Source organism: Perognathus longimembris, chromosome 2 (assembly GCF_023159225.1).
Source record: "Perognathus longimembris pacificus isolate PPM17 chromosome 2, ASM2315922v1, whole genome shotgun sequence".
NCBI lineage: Eukaryota > Metazoa > Chordata > Mammalia > Rodentia > Heteromyidae > Perognathus > Perognathus longimembris.
Genome location: NC_063162.1, coordinates 9419211 through 9442009, shown reverse-complemented (window position 1 = coordinate 9442009; position 22799 = coordinate 9419211). Strand labels below are relative to the sequence as shown.

At 44.2% G+C, this 22799-nt stretch overlaps 1 protein-coding gene and 1 long non-coding RNA gene across 3 annotated transcripts in view; both read left to right on the top strand.

Annotated features, from left to right (window-relative positions):
• Grk5 (G protein-coupled receptor kinase 5) overlaps positions 1-22799 on the top strand; it is a 177982-nt gene that overhangs the window by 1996 nt on the left and 153187 nt on the right. The gene's annotated exons all lie outside the window — the stretch shown is intronic.
• LOC125345998 lies at positions 19703-22581 on the top strand. The gene is made up of 3 exons (XR_007209834.1): positions 19703-21436; positions 21544-21600; positions 21822-22581. It is a non-coding gene; the product is annotated as an uncharacterized LOC125345998 (long non-coding RNA).

Below are 22799 nucleotides of genomic sequence, written 5' to 3'. Positions count from 1 at the left end.
ATTGCACAACTCAGGGCCTGGGGGCTGGGAAAGTTGTCCCTCCATTCTGAAATTACTTCTTGGGAAATCTCTGGCCATGATGGTGTTGGAGGCCTGCAAATTTCACTGGTTCCTCCTGTGCCTAGGGAATCTGCTTCCCAGATTTGTTGTGCTAGATATTTGTCTGCCTAGAGGGATTTCTTTTTCTTCCCTCAACATTTGGTTGCTTCTTTTAAAATGTTTTACTTAGACTGGGCAAAGTGGTATCAATTATCTCCCCTTCTCGGTTGTTCTTCCCAGTGCTTTTCACTGAATTGACTGGCTGATGTTTTTGCTTGTCAGGTTAGCAAATGTTTCTTTTTTTTCCAAAGCCTTAGGGAGGAGAGCCCCAGAGTGGAAGTGTGTGGAATGGTGGACTCCCATTAGGGCAGAATTACAGTGACTTAGAAGTGCTCAAGAATGTGCCTTTCACTCTTTTTCCTTTTAAAGGCTTTCCATTTTCTGTGAGAGTTTGGTAGTCATCTGGTGGTGAGAAACAGCTCTTCAGGGTGACTGCAGAATAGGGAGGACTTGACCTGTAAGGAAACATGGAGAGATTGGTACAAGGATGAGAATAAGTCATTTATGTGGACATTATCTTCTTCTTTTTTTTTTTGCCAGTACTGGGGCTTGGACTCAGGGCCTGAGCACTGTCCCTGGCTTCTTCCCGCTCAAGGCTAGCACTCTGCCACTTGAGCCACAGCGCCCCTTCTGGCTGTTTTCTGTATATGTGGTGGTGGGGAATCGAACCTAGGGCTTCATGTATGGGAGGCAAGCACTCTTGCCACTGGGCCATATCCCCAGCCCCGACATTATCTTCTTAAATTTGCATTTCCCCCTTTTCTCTCATGTCTACAGAGAATCCATAATTTTTAAGTCCTACTTAACAAAGAATGAGCCTTTATTAAGGATCTGAATCCATGTAGCCTAATTACTTTGGAAATAAATTACTTTGAAATAAAATAAAATTTTATTTTTATTTCCATTAAGTTTTTTCTTTTCAGTTATCCTCCTGAAATAATCCCCCCCACCTCCAGTCCTTGGGCTTGAACTCAGGGCCTAGGCTTTGTCCCTGAGACTCTCTGTGCTCAAGGTTAGCACTATACCAGTTGAGCCACAGTGCCGCTCCTAGGTTTTTCCTGTTTATGCAGTACTTAGGAATGGAACCCAGGGATCCACACATGCTAGGCAAGCACTCTACCACTAAGCCACATTTCCAGCCTCTTGAAATAATTCTAGTAGAGTCAATTATTCTCTAAATAACTATGAAATGAAAGCCTAAAGAGATTGAGCCATGGCTGGGAATATGGCCTAGTGGCAAGAGTGCTTGCCTCGTATACATGAGGCCCTGGGTTCGATTCCTCAGCACCACATATAAGAAAATGGCCAGAAGGGGCGCTGTGGCTCAAGTGGCAGAGTGCTAGCCTTGAGCAAAAAGAAGCTCAGGGACAGTGCTCAGGCCCTGAGTTCACGACCTAGGACTGGCCAAAAAAAAAAAAAAAAAAAAAAAAGAGAGATTGAGCCATGCCTTTCTTACATAAGGGTTGATCCTCAAGACGGCCCCATCCCCAGAAAAAAGAAAATAAGCTTTAACTAGTGAAGTAGTTAACTTTATGATAAATTTAAAAAAATATGAATTGCTTAACATGTTTAAAAGCACTTTAAAAGATTCTTGTGAATGATTACAGATGAGAAATATAACCGGTGAATGTGAAATTCAATTTAGTTAACAAAATACTTTGTAAACTATTTTTTGTTTTGTGGTACTGGGGATTGACCTCAGGGCCTCAGACTTGCTAGACAAGGGTTCTACCACTTGAGCTATGCCTCTAGTCCTATTGTAAGCAAGTTTAAATGTGGCTTTCAAGTAAAAGTCACATATATCCCAAACAATAGAGAGACAGACCTTGAAGAAACACAGACCTACTTTGTGAATGCTATAATTTATAGTTATCTGTGTTAGCGGGTAACTTGGGGAACTATCATTTGATATTATATACTCTTAAAAGCAGATGGCTTATATATTTATCATACATACAAATTCTTACTATATTAAAGTATGTACGCTGGGTACTGGTGGCTCAAAGTTAACAATCCTAGCTACTAAAGAAGTTGAGATCTGAAGATGGAGGTACAAAGCCCTCCTGTATGGAAAAGTCTGTGAGACTCTTATCTCCAATTAACCACCAAAAAGCTGGAAATGAAGTTGTAGCTCAAATGGGAGAGTACCAACCTTGAGTGAAAAAGCCAGGTGAGACCATGGGACTCTGAGTTAAAATTCTAATACCAGCAAAAACAAACCCCTAAACCCCCAGACAAACAACAAAGCAAATGTATAGGCTTGGAAAACAATGAAATAGAATGAAATGAAATAAAAATGGCTTGTTACAAAGAATTAGAAAATATAGTAGGCAAGTTACACTTTTGTGACAATTCTCTTTAAATAAAAGATGGTGATTTAAAGCTGGGGCCAGTGGTTCACATCTGTAATCCTAGCTATTCAGGAAGCTGAGATCTGAGGATTGCTGTTCTAAGCCAGCCCAACTAGGAAAGTTCATGACACTCTTATCTCCAATTAATCACCAAAAAGCTGGAAGTGGAGCTGTGCCTCAAGTGATAGGGCACCAGCCTTGTGCTGAAAACGCTTAGGGATAGTGCCAAGGTTCTGAGTTCAAGCTGAGGACTAGGGGTAGGGGGGTGGAAATATAGTGATTTAAGTTCAAAATTCTCAACTGCCTGCAGTATATTTTGGAATCTTTATTTGTCTTGATCTCATGAGCAAGCATTAGTTGGTCATTTTTAAGGACATCAGATTACACTCCTAAAAATTATTGAGGAAAAAAGGTTGAGACTGAATTCATGCCAATTTATGGAAATGAGCTAAGTGATTAAGCATTTAATGAAAAGGAGACCCAGACTAACTCTTCTATCTATTTACATTTCAGAATCTCAGGAAATTGGCAGGCAGCTAGTGTTGAAATAAGGGCAGTGAGAAAGAGTGTTTGTAGAGTGCTTTTTGTGAGTTTCTTTTTTGCTTTATTGCTGCAGTTGAAAGTTTTTGACTTCTCTCAGTCTGGATCTGTGGTCTCACTACAGGGAGAATGCTGGTAAGAAAAAATTTTTGCAAGTTGCCAACCTTTCCATTCTTCCCAGGCCAGGAGTAGCTGTATCTGATCAATAAAGACGTCAGAGGGAGTATTTAAGCATATTTTTTCTGAGTTTGAGGCTAGCAATCACAAAGTACAGGAACTGAGAAGTTAGGAACATAATGACTTTGCCATTTGTCACAGTTGTTGAAAACCAGAATGTGCAAGAACCATTTTGTCAGATAACACTGTGACTTGTCTTCCTGATGATCGAGATAGGGGACCTGGGAGAAGGTGAAGCCAGGGCTGTTGGAGGCTGGGGAGGATAGCAGGAGGAAATGAGCTGGCAGCAGCCCTGGGAAGGGCAGGCTTTGCTTTGGCTGGACCTGGCATTCCATAGCAGGTTCGAAGCCAGAGCTCGTTCCACCTCTTTCCCTCATCCCCCTAGTTCACCATACTGAAACTGAAATGTGGCTGTGTTGTTAGAAATTAGCAATGTCTGAAGCTTGCAGCCCTCTTTCTCTGACAGCTCTGGGGAAACTGACTTATTTTGCCCAGAGCTTCTCCCTTTAACTTTAGGGTACCAAGAGTAGCTTTCAGTCTGGAAGAGGCAGGTAATGTGTGGCCTATTAAATACAAGGCTGTTAAAGGAAACTGCCTTTTAGTTTGTGTAGTTTCTTTTTCAGTACTGACAGCACGGGAGTAGAGCAACCAAGAGCTGTATTTCAGAAGGCCTTCTTACTGAAAGTTTTCAAATGATGATAGTAGTTAATCTTGCTGCCTGTTTTTATAATCATCAGATAAATGCCCACAAGACTCTCATCTTTCAGTAGCTTAGCTGCTTCTTGTCAGATCCTGAACTCTAAAGAGCATGATTCTTCCAGTGCCCAAACTAATCCTTGTTTAAATTATGTCTTCAGAAGCCATAACTCTTGTAGTGGCTTGCAAAATAATAGCTTTGGATCGGTGCTGAAGGCTGCAGGAAAGCTCAAGTGAATTTTAGGAACAGGCTCTCCATTTGACTAAGTTCACCTTTAGCAAGGGCCATTTGAAACAGACCCAAGGACTTCTATGTTCTTATGAAACCTCCAGGTCTGCAGGTGATATTTAAAGCTAGTAGGTGTGGCCAATAGATTTGTGGCTCCAGTTAAAACATAATATCTAAATCAGTAATCAGAGTTACAGAAAGGTGGTGTTGTCATACGTCTTATCAGTCACAAGTGAAACCTGAGAAAACAAGTGTTGAGAAGAGCATTGGGAACGTCCTCAGTCCTACCACGCTCAGCCCCCACTTCTCACATCAGAGACAGCAGGTCCTAAGATGTGATTTTAAATAATTAGAATGGATTATATAGACTTAAATCATAGGGGGTGATTTATATTTCAAAACATATCCTATTATATGTAAGCAAAAAGTTTTAGGACTATCTTAAATATTCACAACATTTATTTTTAGAGGGTTAAGACAATGTTGTTCCTTTTACTGCCAATCAGACACTGGGGGAAGCATTCCATTTTGTATAAATCATCCTCCGTTTTAAAGAGAAAGCAGTTACTTTCTGACTGGCCTCTGCCCCCACACCCATTTGTCTTTTGAGAAAATGATTCATGTGTCTTCTGAAACTCTTCCAAGGGTATTCATTCATTCACATTTCATTATTGAAAGATCCTGGGCAGAGGTGATGCTTGCATGTTGGCCTTGGATAGATGCATGGAGATGGATTAAGAGATGGAATGGTATTCCACTATTATCTTTTAAGGCTCCGTTTTTGCTTTTTTGTGGTGGGGGACTCAAACTGAAGGCCTTGTGCATGATAGATAGTTAAGTGCTCTCTACCTGAGTCTTTCTCATGGTTTTTGCTTTTGCTTTTTTTTTTGGCATTGGTCCTGGGGCTTGAACTCTGCCTGGGCTCTCTCTCTGAATGTTTGTGCTCAAGGCTAGTGTTCTACCACTTGAGCCACAGTTCTATAGCCTTTTTGGTAATTACTTGGAGATAAATATCTCGTGGACTTTCCTGCGCAGGCTGGCTTTGAACTGTGATCCCCAGATCTCACATTCTTGAGTAGTTAGGATTAAAGGTGTGAGCCACCAGTGCCTGGGTTTAAGTTTTTTTTTTTTTATTAACTGACAAACTAGATACCAACAGAACTGGATTCTTCCTTCTCTACCTCTCCAAAGAGCTAAGACTGTAGTGTGAGATGGGTAGATCAAGAACAAACCCTGTAGCTGGTGGATTACTCTGTGAACTCCTTAGTTAATGAACTGTGGTAGAATACCCATAACCAGTGTGAATTTCATAGCTGGCAGATCTGTGTGAAACCTAGACCTGGGTAGACTGAGATGGGAACTTATGGCTAGGTGGCCCACAGTGTGACTCCTGAAAACTATTGACTCCAAAGTGCCTGGACTTTGGACTATAGGCTGAGAGACCAGTTTGTGATTGTAAGAATAATTAAGAGGGCTGGGAATGTGGCCTAGTGGTAGAGTGCTTGCCTCGTATATGTGAAGCCCTGGGTTCGATTCCTCAGCACCACATACACAGAAAAAGCTGGAAGTGGTGCTGTGTCTCAAGTGGTAGAGTGCTAGCCTTGAGCAGAAAGATGCCAGGGACAGTGCTCAGGCCCTGAGTTCACGTCCCAGGACTAGCAAAAAAAAAAAAAGAATAATTAAGAGTTTCTACTTGAGAGATATGTCTGGAAGACAGGACAAGTCTGGAAGACAGGTGCTCATTTTTTAGGAAGTGGTGGTGTTTTTATGAATGTCACTTCCTACAGAGGGAAAGCACTAAGGACAGGACAGGAAGAGTCTTTGCCGCTGGAAGACTGAATCCTTCAGGTTTTGCTGTCTTTCCAGAGCAAGATCTGGGCCATTGATGGGCTACAGTTCTGGAGAAGAAAGGCAGGGACTGCTTCCTTGCTGACTTTTTGTTGGGATTGGGTTGTGGTGTCCTCTAACATGGTCTGTCCCTGGGAATGACCTGAAAGGTTGTTTTTTTTTTTTTTTTTGGCCAGTCCTGGGCCTTGGACTCAGGGCCTGATTACTGTCCCTGGCTTCCTTTTTGCTCAAGGCTAGCACTCTGCCACTTGAGCCACAGCGCCACTTCTGGCCATTTTCTGTATATGTGGTGCTGGGGAATCGAACCCAGGCTCTCTTGCCACTAGGCCATATTCCCAGCCCTGAAAGGTTGTTTTGTTATTTAGTTCTCTTAAGGGACTCTAACATGGAAACTGCTGGCTGCACATCACTATTTATATTTAAATTAGTTAAAAAACTTTAGTTTTTGTACATGTAGGCACATTTATTTCATTGATCAAAAGCTAGTGGCTGCTTACTGGATAGTAGAATCTAGAACATTCCTGTCATAGCACGAAGTGCATTCCATCAGAGCAGTTCTGCAGAGTTCTACACAGTAAGTAAGTGCGATACCTCATAATCGCTGACATGAACGATGAGGGGAGTGTGAAAGAAAGGCAGAAGATCAGGAGACAAAGAATAGGGCAGAAAAAGGGAGAGAGGAAGAAAGAAATATGAAACAAAAATGGGTGGGAGGCGCCGGGTGCCTGTGATTCATGCCTGTAATCCTAGCTACTCAGGAGACAGATCTGAGGATTGAGGTTCAAAGCCAGCCTGGGTAGGAAAGCCTATGAGACTCTTATCTCCAATCAACCACCAGAAAACCAGAAGTGGCTCTGTGGCTCAAGTGGTAGAGCGTTAGCCTTGAGCTGAAGAGTTCAGGGACAGTGCCCAGGCCCAGAGTTCAAGCCCCATGATTGAACCCCATCCCCCCAAAAATGGGTGGGAGGAAGAAAGACCCTGAGAGTCGGAGAGGGAAAAGGAAAAGGACCAGGAGAGAGCGATTGATCAGCCCAGGCACTGACTCAGTTTGGTTCAGGGACAATCCTGGATGTTGGTGAGGGTGGTAAGGAGCCAGCATGCCCCTTATTTATATATCTTATTGGGAAATTTGTCTAAATTAAGCAATTGACTTTCCTGATTCAAATTAAGTGCATGGTCCAGACACATATAAAGCCTATATACCTCTTGAAACTCTTAATGTGAGAGTACCTTCAAATATTAAGAAAAAAATAAGTCATGAAAGAATCGCAGATCCACAGAAAGAAGAAAAAGAAACTTCCACAGGCTTCATAAAAGCTTCTGACCTGAGAGTAAAAATAAGCCAAACAATTTGAAGTGTTTCCACTTCTTCTGGACAGAACAAACTAAAATGAGAAAAGATATATTTAAAAATGTCAAAGACAGACTAATTACTTCAACATGGATTCAGCTGTTTCTTGTAAGATTTGAAACATTTTAACAGTAACTGAGTTAGAGCACACTTGTGAAGGAAAGATAGCATTTGAAACAATGAAAGTTAGGTGCTTGCTTGTCCCGGTCTGGAGAAGGAACACTATTAGGCTATTTGAAGTAGCCAGAGTCAGCTGATGACATCCTTCTGACAGAAGGCAGTCATCAGCTACAACAACACTTGTGATAGGGCCAGCTTGGTCTCCAGGAACTTGTAATCTTTGGAGGATCAATCTTTTTTAAAAAGGCAAGAAGGAAATGAATCTCAAAGGATATCTTCCGGGGCCTGTGCAGAAAGCAAAAGAAGCTGAGATAAACAGATAACATTCCTGTGTTGGGAAGTAGGAGAGGCCACAGGCTTGCCAGTGCCTTGATGGAGCCCAGCCTTCTCAGTCTTTCTTCATTTCCAGAAGGAAGATGACCCCTGACTTAATGGCTAGGGAAACTGTGAGGAAAGAAAGGGTAGCATGTGTTCAGGGTCCTTTGAGCTGTGGATTTTGGGGGAGCAATCACAGGTAGATCAGCCCCCTACCCTTCACAGTGTTTTCACATTCCACAACAAGCCTTTCTTCTCCTTTGTAGTAATGGAAACTAGTGCCAGACGTGTTTCTCCGGGTGGAGCGGCTTTTAAATGTGTACACCCATGCGGTAACAGAGAAAGTTTGTCTCTATCAGATAAAAGGGGCAAACAGGGCATTCAACTTCCCTCTCAGACTCTGACTTCAGAGACGTGCCCATTTGACAGTGGTTGAATAGTTGGATAAAGTAATTCCTTTTAGGAGATGAATGACTGATAGGTGAACTTTTTCTGTCCGTGATCCTACTTAACATAATACTGATGTGTCAACTCAGGTGATTGAGTGGCTGAGGGGTGGGTGGGATACGGACCTACTGTGCACATGTCCTTATATGCATGCACCCCCCCCCCCACTTTTTATTATTATTATTTTTTAGACTAACCAAACATTTTATTTACTTGTTGAAGTTTTGTGCCGGTACTGGGGCTTGAACTCAGGGTTTGGATACTGTGTTCATGGTTAGTACTCTACCACTTGAGCCACTGCTCTACTTCTGGCTTTTTTGTGGTTAACTGGAGATAGGAGTCTCATATACTTTCCTGCCTGGGCTGGCTTTGAACCCTGATCCTCAGATATCAGCCTCTTGAGTAGCTAGGATGACAGGTGTGAGCCACTGGTGCCCAGCCTTAACCGAACATTCTTTTTTTTGGCCAGTCGTGGGGCTTGGACTCAGGGCCTGAGCACTGTCCCTGGCTTCTTTTTGCTCAAGGCTAGCACTCTGCCACTTGAGCCACAGCGCCACTTCTGGCCATTTTCTGTATATGTGGTGCTGGGGAATTGAACCCAGGGCCTCATGTATACGAGACAAGCACTCTTGCCACTAGGCCATATCCCCAGCCCTTAACCGAACATTCTAAATATGCTTTTCCCGCCATATTTTTAGAGCTGTATTGAAGACATACTTTCTTGGGAGTTTGCGCGCAAGGGCAAACACGGGCCCAGCAGGCGCTGGCTGCATAAAGATTGACTGACAGCCTGGCACCCGCTGGGTCTGGCTCCCTCCCAGTGTGTGTGTGGCGGTTGGGGGGAAGCCTGGTCCTGAATGCTAGGGGATCCCAGTGCCTGGTGAAAGGTGTTTTCTAGTCTATTCCATTAAAACAAAGACTGCCCATTTTTCCTCAAGAGAGTCAGAAGATTCATGTTACCTATGACGCCTGCTGCGTGACACACCCACTTTTTAAAACTCCCTTCCTTCCTTCCTTCCTTCCTTCCTTCCTTCCCCCCCTCCCCCGTCTCTCTGTCTCTCTCTCTTTCTCTTTCTTTCTGCCAGTCCTAGGACTTAGGTCCTGAGCACTGTCCCTGGCTTCCTTTTGCTCAAGGCTAGCACTCTACCACTTGAGCCTCAGCGCCACTTCTGGCCTTTTCTGTTTATGTGGTGCTGAGGAATCAAACCCAGGGCTTCATGCATGCTAGGCAAGCACTCTACCACTAAGCCACATTCCCAGTCCCACACACCCACTTTTATGGATCCCTGTTACCTGCATTCTCCCCCTCCACCTGTGCCTCACCCACAGACCCATCAAGTGAGCAAAATTAGCCTTGTATTTCCTCCCTCCTCATAGAGATAGTGGACAGAGACTTGTCCCTAAGGGGCAGGATATTAAAGCAAATGGAGGGGGGCGGTTGTAAGGATGGTGACAGGAAGCCCCCATCATTGGGCGTGGCACTACATTTTCTTGGCAGAGCAAGAGCTAGGGAGTAGATGGGCCTATTCCAGCTGTGTTGGCTTTTCCTGTGCAGGGCCTGCATGCTCTGTGCTCCCTTCTTACTCCATTTATCCTTGCTTTCAGGCATGTCTGCTGATGGTGGGACTTCAGTTGTGTGCATCTAGTTCTCTACAGTTTCTTAACACAAAACCGGAGGTCTAGGTCTAAATTCAGGGCACCTTGCCTTCTTTTGCAGATGGGCCATGAAGTGGCATTTTATTTTTCCCCCAGAAAAATCTCTTTCAGGTTAATCCTTTTCCAGTTTTCAGCGAGTGTTTTCATTTACAAACCATGTTAATGTAGGGGTGTGTGTGTGCGCGCGTGTGTGTTGCATCAATTTGGTGATTTTACTTTGGGAGGTAATGGAATCTCTAAGAGCCATGGCTGTACTTGAGGGTCTGCTGTTGGACATGGGCTCCTGGCCAGGAGGCAGCATGATGTCACTTACCGAGAATAAGGGAACAGGAAGCCATGCCTTTGATCTGCTGCTCCAAAGGAGATGTAGCTCTGAACTTACCCATCCCAGGAAGGAAATGGGGGGGGGGGATAGAATTACCCAACTACAGGATGGAGAGAGCCCAGCTAGTGTCATTGGCCTGCATAGTTGATAAAAAGTCTTGTGAAACCTCATTTGAAAATGGAATTCCATCTTGGCTGAGTCTTCGGCAGCACTTCTGGAATGGAAACAAGCTGAGAAGGGTCAGCAAGTGGCCCAGGAAGAGCAGCTTTTAGTAACTAATGCAGAACATGTTCTGCCTTCTCTTAATGTCATCTATTAATGTGCCCGCGATGAGCAGGGTACGATGTGCAGCAACATCCCATGAGAAACAAACTTTAAGAGTCAGGGATGGAGCCGGGACAAAGAATTTGGCCGTTGACTTGAATGGCAAAGGATGCTCCAACAGTGTCATTTTCCCAGGCTGGAGTTGTTGTGGGAATAAATGAGCCCATAGTTACAGATGAAGATGAGTGTCATGGAAGGGTGTGGCTGGAACATCATGGATGTTCATGAGTATTTCTAGAATGAATGGCTAATATTATGTCTATGTTATGGGAAGGAGAGAGGGAGAGCAGAGAAAGCAAGACCTTGATGTCACTGTAGCTGGCAAATTAGGAAATGCTCCAACATGGCTAAGGAAGATTAACTAAGGGTGGAGGGCCAATAGGAAAAAATGTTTTCCAAATGTTTTTCTTAACTGTGAAAAACGTTTGGCAAGCTTCCCCTCCCCCCTAAGTTGGAAGTGGTTTGTTGTCGTTTTGGCAGAAATAAATATTTGCATTAGACCAAATGTTCGGGGCAAGTGCTTCTCTCCAATTTTGAGGCCCAGCCTGTTGGAGGAAATGCTTTGTGTTGAAAACACTCATCCTTTTCTCGCAAACTGAAGGTAGCTAAGGATAAGAGCTCTGCATGCTTTGCTTATCATTAGTAGCCTGAGTAGCAGGTGGAAAGAAAATAAGAAACCAGGCAATGATCTTTCTAGACCTAGGAATGACCTGGTATCTGAAGAGTGCAATCACTAAAGAAAATTTGCCTTTCTGCTCATAGGCAGGGAGGCTGGATCCAGTCAAAACAAAGAAAATGTATGTTACCTTGGAGGAAAACTTTCTAAACAGTCAATTTTGCAATCTCTCTGAAGAGGAAAAGGCGAACCTGCTAGAGCTTTAAGGGTAATGCCAAACCCTGTGATATATAATAATTAGTAACCACTGGTTATTCTGCCACATACTCATTTCCCAAACCACTAACCACCACTTGGGATGGAATGCATCAGGCCTAGATGTTTGCCTCAGATGTCTTCCCATCAGTACTATCTAATTAGATAGGGTTTTCAAAATCGAAGCTTAATTTTCTGTAACAGATTGCAAAATGCAAAATTAAGGAAGAGAAAGCTCAGTATCTTTGAATGATTAAGTCGGTTATCAGGGTGAAGGTTCGTCTTCAGGTACACTCCTTAGTTACCTCTCTGTAACTATTGGGTGGCTGACTGTTTTCTTACACAGAGCCTGGTATTCTTACTATGATTTTTGGTAGCCTGAAAACATTTCAGAAATGACTCTGATGTGCAGAGGATGGAACCAGGCCTATGAAGAGTCAAGTTCTTCCTTGGTAAAGGATCAAGCCCCTGTGGATGTCATTTTGCTTCTTCATTCTGATCCTGTGATTTCTTCTCCATTCCTACTAATGATGAATCTAGGCTAGAGAGGTAAACTACTTACTTGGAGCACCCAGCTGTCTTCATGTCTGATTCTTTCTGTTCCCACACAGCTGCGTTCCTCAGAAATCTGATCGGCTATTTCATCAACACTAACATATATAAGACCTTAAAAATGAATAGAGCATGCAGCTGTGACTCACAGTAAATCGGAGGAATTCTGTCTAATTTTTAAGATTGCAAAAAATGTGCACAGATAACACTTGGTCTTAAGAAAATTCAAACTAGGGACAAAACATCAAGAAAAAAGTAAAAAAAAGAATCTCCCTTTCATGCACACCTGCTACCAGTCTCACCATTGAGATGGTGATTACTGTCTGCATTTAGGTGGCCATTTCCCCAGCTTTTATGTATGTACAAGTGAACTCAGATCTTATTCTCCCTGCCTCTTGTGGAATGAAATGTAAGATCAGGGCCTTGTCTAATGGGCAAGTTTAGAGTGCTTGCTCCCCCTCCAGTCCTGTTTATTTTAGTTATTTTTAAAATAGGGTCTCATGTTTTTGCCCTAACTGACCTGGACTACAATTGTCCTGTTTATGCTTCCCATGTAAGCTAAAGTGACAGATGTGCCCTATCATGCCCAATTTTTATTGGTTGAGATGGGCAGTTGAGAACTTTTTGTTCAGACTGGCCTCCATCTACAATCCTCCCCATCTCTGCCTTCCGAGTAGCTGAGTTGTATACTGGAGCCACCACGCCTGGCTAGAGATCTCATCTAATGTAAGTGGGAGCCTCTTATTTATGTTGTTCTAAGCCATTTTCAGGCAGCACTGTGTGGCAGAGCCTTCTTGTATCTGCTTTTAGTGTTCTACAGAATGTATGGGTGTTAGAGACTTTGGAAGCTGAGTATGTTTCAATGGCATGCTAGGTATTTTCTAGCAGACCCTTAGGGGTTGCATGGTTCTAAAGAGGTCTATGTCTTTGTCTTTGTTGAGTTTTGTATTTAACCAATCCCTTGTTTGAGGACATTTAGGCTTTCCACTGTTTTACCAGCAGTGTAGGAAGTCTATTCCTTGTGTATCTTCTTCTGAACTTAAGGACTTAGTTTTTTTTCTCCTGTGGGAGTGTCTGCCTAGTAACATCCTCCTCCCCTTTGGGAAGAATGGTAATGATTTCTGAAATAGAATTCGGGTCAGCCTTCGTGACCCTAGAGATGTCCCAAGGACATTTTCTTATGAGAAAGGAGCGTGACACATGTGATGTGATGTTTTTTGAGACCTTTGGGATTTAGCATCCCTCTCTTCTGAATTATCAGTCATCTTCCCTAGGCCATTTAAAGCTTGGGGTGGAGAAAAGTTAAGGTTGAGTTCATTATAGACTTTACTTGTCAGAGACTATTTTTGCATGTGTAAATCAGTCCAGAAATAACAGGCTCAGACAAGCTTATATTTTGTGAAGGAAGCACAACTTTTTCTTTGAGATCGGTGTCTCACTGGATAGCCCAGGATAACCTGGAATTGCACATGACTGGCTCATTTGTTCATCACCTTGTGGGATGACCTGGGAGTTGTTCTTGTTACTTTTATGCCAACTTGACAAAAGAATCAGGCTCAGAGAACAAAAGCAAGGACTTACTTCCCTTCTAGTGTTAACCAGTTGCTCCGTTCTCATATTTTAGGGCTCTTGGTTTTAGTTGTGCAGTTCTACAGCACAGGTACTAGTGTGTAATGGATCAGACCTTAGCTCAGAAAGTGTTCTGAGGACCAGAAGCCCTTCTGATCCCCCCAGCTTCCTCCAGCTGCTGCATGGCTTTGGCTCTCTCTACTCAGGATTATTCCCTGCTTTTTTTTTTTTTTTTCAACTCCTATACAGTATTTTCCATGGTGGGGTTTTGTTCTATCACTGGTAACTGCTTTGGTTGAGAGTTTGCATGTGATTTACTCTGGTGAGGCCTGCATGGTTCCCACCTGGAGAATAAAGAAGCTCAAGGACAGTGCACAGCCCTGAGTTCAAGCTCTAGGACTGGCCAGACAAACAACCGGTCCAAAGGCTGATGCTGGTGGCCCATGCCTATAATCCTAGCTACTCAGGAGGCTGAAATTTGAGGGTTGCAGTTTGAAGCCAGCAGAGCAGGAAAGTCCATAAGACTTTTTATAAAACTCCAGTTAATTACAAGAAAGCTGGAAGTGGAGCTGTGGCTCAAAGTGGCAGAGTGCTAGCCTTGAGCATAAAAGCTCAGGGACAGCACCCAGGCTGTTGGAGGGGAGAGTGGTGTTTTCTCCCTAGAAACATTTGTAGGTGTGTGATCTCATATTTGGCACTCACAGCTGCCTAGAAGGCTGTTCTTACCAGACGTGGCCGTACAGCTGCCTAGAAGGCTGTTCTTACCGGACGTGGCCGTGAGTTCCATTGCAGGAAGGATTGTCCCACCCACAGCCAGCACCTTCCTGCCCAGGAGGATGGACCTAGGTCCAAAGGAAACCCACATGGGTGGCAGTGCCAGGGCTAAAACAGCCTCCAATGTTGGACAGTCCCCATGCCTGGATCTTTGAGCTCATTAGTGGCCGACTCCCAGGCTGCTCTGGTATCCTGTGGTTATACAGTGTTCCATAAATGGAGTGGCTTAGAAATTTGTTGTCTCACACTTCTGGAGATCAGACATCCAAAATCAAGGTGGAAGCAGGGTCCTCCTCCCCTGGAAAATGCTAGAACGATCAGTTCCAGACCTCACTCCTTATAGATAATCATCTTGTATCTCTTCATATCATCCATCTTTTTCTGTTTCTCATAATGGTTCTGTACCCTCCACCCTGTTGTAGTTTTATCAAAGTGTTGTAGTTTATCAAAGTGAGACAGGGTCTCACTTTGTAGCCCAGGCTAGCCTGAGCTTTTATTTATTTGTTATTATCATTTTATTTTGCCACCCCTGGGACTTGAACTCAGGACCTGTCCTTGAGCTTCTTTTGCACAAGGCTAGCACTCTACCACTTGAGCCACAGTGCCATTTCTGGCTTTTTCTGTTTATGTGGTACCGAGGACTCGAACCCAGGGCTTCATGCATGCTAGGCAAGCACTCTACCACTATGCTATATTCCCAGCCCTTGCCTGAGACTCCTCTTGATCTTCCTGTCTCTACCTCCCAAGGGCTGTGCTGGGATTACAGGTATACACCACCATGCCTGGGGCATTCTTTCCTCTTGTTTGTGGGTACCAAGGATTTAACTCATTCTTCATGCTTGCTAGTCAGGCACTCTGCTGCTTGAGCTATGCCACCAGCCCTTTTGCCTTTTAGTTATTCTCCAGTTAGGTTCCTATGTTTTTTTCATGGGGCTAGACTTACTTACCTTTTACTTGCTGTCTCCCTTGTAGCTGGGATGACAAGCATGAGCTATCTATCTATCATGCTTGTTGGTTGAGGTGGTGGTCTATTTGCCTAGGCTGGCCTCAAACCATGATCATTCTGATTTCTACCTCCCAAATAGCTGGGATTCCAAGTGTGAGCCACTAAGCCCAGTTGATTTCTCTTTTTTAAAAAATAAGGATACCAGTCACATTGGAGCAGGACCTTCCCTAAGGCCTTATTGGAACTTGATGGCTTCTGTAAAAAAAATCCTATTTTCAAGCCAGGCACTGTGGTTCATACTTGTAATCCTAGGTACCCAGGAGGCTGAGATCATAGTTTGAAGCCAGCTAAGCTGGCTTATCATGAGACTCTTATCACCAATTAACCACCAAAACCTCAGAAGTGGGGCTGTGGTTCAAGTGGCAGAATGCTGTCCTTGAGCAAAAGAATTCAGGGACAGCACCCAGGTCCTGAGTTCAAGCCCCAGGGCTGGCACACAAATCTATTTCCAAACGAGGTCACACTCTAGTGCACTGGAGGTTAGGAATTCAACTTAGGAATCTTAAGGAGAGGGAAACACAGTAGAACCCATAACACAGGCCCTGCTCATGACACACTCCATCAGAAGCTCTTGGGAAAAGTCTGGGAATCTGTGTTTGAGGAACTCACTGAGAGTTCCTGTGTGTGTGCCAGGCGTAGAAACCACAGGACCTAACAGCTTCTCACTCTTCTGCATCTCCTCTGTGATTGTGTCAGAGTCTCCGCTCCAGCCTGGTCCTGAATACAGGACTTCCTCTGCGGCACCCCACAGCTGGTGTCTACTCTCATTGCCACTCATTCCATTCAACTCACTGCATTAAAGAAAAATATATACTAGATAGGCTCCTTGCTCCCCCCCCCCCGCCCCCAGGGCTGGGATAAGGGCTTCACTGGATGCTAAAGGTGCCCCACGTGTCAGCCTGTGAAGGCCAAGTACACTGCCTAGTATCACCCTGGAAGTTCTGTTTCTGCATCTGGGATGAATGCATTCATCTTTGCTGAAGGAGCCTCTAGTATTGGGAGACACTTGTGATGCTCCCTGGGAGGATGGAAGTCAGAACCCAACCCCAAAAGGGAGATGGTGTCACCAACATCCTGTGTGACCTTAGGCATATGGCTTGACCCCTCTGACCCAAAGCTGTGTAAGTGTGTAAGTTGGCCCAGGTTCTCTGAGCTTCTTTTCATCTTCCTAATCTTGAGAATTTGCTGGTGCATTTTCTACTGATAGTAACTCAACTGTGGGCACGTCCTAACAGAATTTGATGTTAATTTGAAGAGCAGGCAGTACACATTAAAATGAAAATTACCCCCAGAGAAAAGAGTTAGAGTCAGGAGGGACTACATGCATGTACAAACAAACAGAACAAAAACCTGCTGCTTCTAATTTAACTGCTGCCTGCAACTTAAGAAAGGGAAATACATGATGCTAGTATTTTCTTTGGTGGGTTATACAAAGGAAAATTAAATAAAAAATAAAAAGTAAACAGTTTGATTGTTCTGTACTGTATTGTCTTTCCGGAAAAAGTTTAAAAATACATGGTTCTCCATCTGGCCAAAGAAAACAATTAAGTGAAGATTGTTGAGAAAATCTAAGAATTTCGCATCCTGACATGACTGCTAGATGTATTGCAGGGTAGGCATGCAGACATTTCCAAGGAGTCAGAGGCCAAGAGGCATCACCTGCTTTTCAAGTAGGACGGATGATGTTGGGATACACTGTTTCCACCCTGAAGGAAAGAAGCAGAGACTTGAATGGGCTCAGCTAGCACTCCAGCGGGGTCCTGGCAGATCCTTGCTGATCAGTTGCTCTGTAGCTGCACTGCTAGGTCTAGATACCTGCCTTATCTGTCTGGATATTGTAGGGTGATCCACAGGCTGCTGCTCTTCCCAGATTACTGCAGTTGAAGTCCCAGAAAGAAGAGATTGGTGATTTGCACCAAGTTAGCTAACTTGTCTGAGGCCAGTATGCAAGGACCTTTATTTCCTAGGTCTCTGGCTGATGGGGCAGTGGTCAGATGTGGCTCAATCTCACTAGTAATCACAGATTACATAATATTGCAGTCTCCTTTATTCCCAAACACTTCAGACATTGATAATGTTCCATTAAGGGGCTAGGGGCTGGTATGGATGAATTTATAATCCCACTTACTTGGGAGGTTGAGGCAGGAAGATTATGAGTTCAAGGTCAGCTTGGGCTAATTAATTAGGGAGACCTTGTCTTTTTAAAAAGTAATAGACTTTTTTTTTCCCTCTCAAACCATACACTTTCATTGCTGATAGGGGTGAAAATGGATGAATCTTTCTCAAGGACAGTTTAGCAATGCAAACACCAAAAAAATGTAAAATTGTAGCCCTTGACCGTGAAACTCCACTTCTAAGACTTTACCTTAAGGAAAGGCCAATGTACAAATGAAATGCAAGATGTTCAGTAGCTGGGGTGTATAATAAAGGTAAGTTAGAAACAAAGTTGGGTGTACTGGCATGCGCCTGTAATCTCAGCACTTGAGAGGCTAGGGGAGGATGAGGAAGAAGAGGAGGGGAGGGGGGGGGATTACGGGAATCTAGATGTGGGAATTTAGCACATTGATAGAGCACTGTTTTTGCTTGACCAGCGGGAAGGCTGCTAGACACAGCTTCTAGAGTCTCTAACTAGGGACAGCTCTGGGGAGTCTGGGTTCCTGTCAGCACTGTCTAGTGAACTCACAATAAGCAGGGCTGCTTGGGGGGGGGCAACCATTTGAGTCCACTGCACCAGTAAGATCTAAGACCTCCTGGAGTGCTAGGAGGAGCAGAACTCTTCTGGAATGCAAAGATTAGAGACACTGCTTGTCCCCCTCAGGGCAGACCTCTACTCTCCTTGAGGGATAGATAGGAATGTGACCCAGTCCGTTACAAGGTGCACTTTAAGAACAAAGGCAGTCTTGATGGGCAGAGAAGTGGCATTGGGGCTGGGTCTTGAAGATAGGTAGCTAATGTGTGAAGTGCCTTTCATGGAGCCAGGCACTGTGAGAGAGAAATGTGTCTTTCCCTATAGCCTGATATATTAAGGATTCTTGTCTTTTGCACAAAAGAATTTGACCAGAGAGGCTGAAGTACTTGGTCAAGGTCTCAGCTAGTAAGTGTTACAGCTTGGACTTGACCCTCCAGCCTGCATTGTGGAGCGAGTTCCCCTGTTTGAGGTTACTGGATAGCCTGAGATGGAGACCCTGTATCTTGGCAGTACAGGAGGGTAGATCCCAGTAGTCACTATAACTGGGGTGGGGAAGCTTGAGGTCTGGAGTATGTAGTTTAGAGGAGAGAGAACAAGGCAGGCTGGAGATGAAGATGGTCTACAGAGAGATCTTCAAATGCTGAGATGTGGGGAATTCATCTGAGCAGAGCTTCTGATACTGGCTGTGATTCAAGATACCAGGCTCTGGGGGCCAAGGGCAGAAATTCTGGGAAGTATACAAGATCCCCAGAGTCCTGCAAAAAGCAAGGTGGGAGGATAGGAGAGAGCACGCTGGGGAAGCTGAATCTATAGAACTTGCACCTTTTGGAGATGGAGATAGGTGGAAGAACCCACTTAGGATTGCAAGGCAGTCAGTCCAGAGATACTTCTGGTTCTGGGGAAAGGCAGGCTTGGTTCAGGCCACTGTGAGTGGCAGATTGGCCAGCATGGAGCCTCAGAGGACACAGGGTTCCTGCAGGCCAGAGATGGGGGCCTAGCAACTGCTCTGAAGAAACAGAGAAGAGGGTGGGGACATGATGTCTGCTGTTTTTCGCTGCCCATCAGACACTTCATCTGCTATCAGCAACCTATTTTGGAGTGCTGCTCCCTCTTATACTGAATTCTCAAGGTTAGGTAGGGGTGACTTCTCATTGGCTCTCTCAGTGACTATGTGAACCACTTCGGGCCACTCAGAGCCCATATTGTCTGACTCCAGGGATGGGTTCAGGGATGAAGAAGTGATTCTTGGGCTAGAGAAGGCTGCCATTCTGCTGCCAGGTTGGAGGAAGGGAAGCCCTGAGCCACTGGAGGTCCTTGCCACAGCCTATGGGAAAATGAAAGGCCAAAGGGGTGGGGATGAGGAGACTGAGACAGAGTGACTGAGGGGCTGGGGATATGGCCTAGTGGCAAGAGTGCTTGCCTCATATATTTGAGGCCCTGGGTTCAATTCCCCAGCACCACTTATACAGAAAATGGCCAGAAGTGGCACTGTGGCTCAAGTGGCAGAGTGCTAGCTTTGAGCAAAAAGAAGCCAGGGATAGTGCTCAGGCCCTGAGTCCAAGCCCCAGGACTGGCCAAAAAAACAAAAAACAAAACAGAGTGACTGAGATTAACTGAGAGATTGAGATTCCTTATTGTATTGTTTGATTGATTTTGGTCTCCAGCCATCCTGGGAGCCAGGTATGCTTCCCTGGTTTCCTCCTTGTGCAAACTGATGTCCTGATTCGCTTAGGAGTAGGAACAGTACTTACCAGGCCAGAAACTGTAGGCCCAAAAAGACAGAACATGGATAAGAGGGAAAAGTCCCTGAGACAAATTTGAGCCTGGATAGGACATGGGTAAGAGGAAACCTAAGGTTCCTTGAGATAAGTGTGAGCATTTGTCTCAGGCTTTGCATGGTCCAGGTGCATTTGATGCTTGCCACAAACAGACAGTACAGTCTCTAGCCTGTCTGCCCTTATGGGACCCCAGCTGTGGCAAAGGAGAAAAAGATTAGGAAATAGATAAACAACAATTTTAGCCCCCATGGAAATGGAAACTCAAGGTGTTAGGAACAATAGCTGGGTGTGAGTCTGGAAGTGGATTCTGTCCACACACATTGGTTTAATCCCAAATCTGTTTCCCCATGGAAGCCTGTACATGTCCATAAATCCATTCCATAGCCAGCTTCTCCAGGGCTGGATGACCCCTCCCCTGGCTTCCTCATGGGAGCCTTGGTCTCACCATAATAAGAAGAGCTATAAACTGAATCCACAGTTTATGTGTAGGGACCTCACAGCCTCCCTTTGGGGTATATGCTATTTTTACCCAGCTCTACAGATAAGAAGATGGAGGCCCAGAGAGACTCTTAACTTTCCCCAAGGTCACAGAAAGGAGTGGAAGAGCTTGGATTTGAACCCAGACCATTAACTGTTAACCACTATGTTCTACTATGTCATGTGGGTGGGAAAAAAATACTAGTACAAGACGTTCATGTTTTACGCATCTGATTTTATTTACCCACTGCCATAAACTTAGTAGGCAAGTACAACTGGCTAATCTCATTTTATAAGTGAGGAAACTGAGGCATTCAGGAATCTTGCCCAAATTCTACTGTCTGTAGGAGGCAGAAATATATTTTAGGATTATCTTTTTCAGATGGATTTGAAATGCTAATGTGCCTTGAGTTTAATTTGGAAGCTTGGGATGGGTGATAACTGTAATGTCTAAATCTGGCTTTCATCAATCATGATGTTCTTCATGTGCAAATTTATATTAGATCAGGAGCGGGAACATGAAAAATGAAGAATGATGGCACCTTGATCGTTCTATTGTTGGAAAGCCATTTTCTGGGGTTCACAGACACCTAAGAAATTGGACAATGTTAGAGCCAAAGATCGAGGTTTAAAAACAAAAATCACACCATTCTCTATGTAAATTGGTTCCTTGGTGAAAAAAGAAACCAAATGTACTACTGTTTGTGGGCTGTCTGGATGTGTTACAAATGCTGTAGAGTGGGAGTGTGTGATAATTTTTTTTTTTTAAATTGAGGGCCCATTACAAGACATACTTGGGTTGTTTCAACTCCCTGAAGCTCATGAATTGGTTCAAGAACAAAAAGCATGAATCACTTTAATGTGGTGGTACAGGGACATCTGCCTGGATAATTTCTGACCTTTTTCTTTTTGGTTGTGGTTATATATAGGAATTGCTGCTTGATCAAAGGTGGGCTTGGGGAACTATAGCCTCTAAGTTTTGTGAGAACAGGATCTGTGTGTTTATTGCTTTTTATTTCATGTATAAACCAGAGGTACACAGTAAATTGTGGGGTATTTTGTTTTTGTTTTTGTTTTGAGACAAGGTTGCTATGTAGTCAAGGCTAACCTTGAACTTGGAGTCCTCTTGTTTCAGCCACTGGAGTGCTGGGCTTACAGGTGTGTGCTACTATGCCCAGCTTGTTATAAATGGTTAAAATTTAACAGTGAACCTAGGAATACTTGAATTCTCTTCCATGCCAGGTCTGTTTCTTTCTTTTTTTTTTTAAATTAAATTTTATTGACAAGGTGGTGTACAGAGGGGGTACAATTACTTAGTAAGGTAGTGAGTACATTTCTTGTCATATCAGGTCTGCTTCTTTCTAGGATGATCCTAAAGGCTTGGGAGGTCGCTAAACACTAATGAGGTCTTTTTTTTTTTTTTTTTGCCAGTCCTGGGCCTTGGACTCAGGGCCAGAGCACTGTCCCTGGCTTCTTTTTGCTTAAGGCTAGCACTCTGCCACTTGAGCCACAGCGCCACTTCTGGCCATTTTCTATATATGTGGTGCTGGGGAATCAAACCCAGGGCTTCATGTATACAAGGCAAGCGCTCTTGCCACTAGGCCATATTCCCAGCCCCACTAATGAGGTCTTATAGCAAGGGTCCATCTGGTTTGGGGCCTGCAACCAGGGTAAAACTCAGCCAGGTAGAGGAAGTAGCCTAGTCTGAGAGTCTAAACAGCCCCGTTCCCTATTGTAGCTCAGTTCTTACCATCCTTCCAGAATGGCAGAGAGTGGCACTAGGCCTGGTGACCTCAGGAGGAAGGTATGAATTGGGTATCATGATGGCCTGTTCAGAAGAGATTCTGCTTTTACTCAGGGAAGACTCAAGGAAAATAGATCCTGGGTAATACAGATCTCCATAGGAGTGTGATTTCTATTTTTGGCAGTACTTTATGGATTCAGGGCTTCATAATTCCTTAGTAGGTACTCTTACTTCTGAGCTATACCTGTTATTTTTCCTGCCCAGATGAGTGCCTAGGCACCATCTATCTGTTAAGCTTTCTTATATTTAGGATGACAGGCCCACACCACAAAGTTTACCTTTTTGTTGAGAAGGAGTCTCACAAACTTTTTTCTGCATAGGCTGGTCTTGAACCATGATCCCAACAATCTCAAATTCAAAATACACGTGTGAGCCATAGCAACTGGCTATGTTCTGATTTTTTTTTGTACTAGTACTGGGGTTTGAACTCAGTGCCTCTTACTCTCATTCACAGCTGATACTCTACAGATTGAGCTGCACCTCCAGCTTTTTTTTTTCCTCCAGTTAATTGGAGATGAAATCTAGTGTGCTGTTTTGCTCAGGCTCACTTTGAACCTCAGATTTCCAGGTTTTAGCCTCCTAAGTAGCTCGGATTATCTATAGGAGCTGCCTGTGACCTGTATAGGCTCTGAGTGTTCTTTTGGCCAGTCCTGGGGCTTGGACTCAGGGCCTGAGCACTGTCCCTGGCTTCTTTTTGCTCAAGGCTAGCACTCTGCCACTTGAGCCACAGCGCCACTCCTGGCCATTTTCTGTATATGTGGTGCTGGGGAATTGAACCCAGGGCCTCATGTATATGAGGCA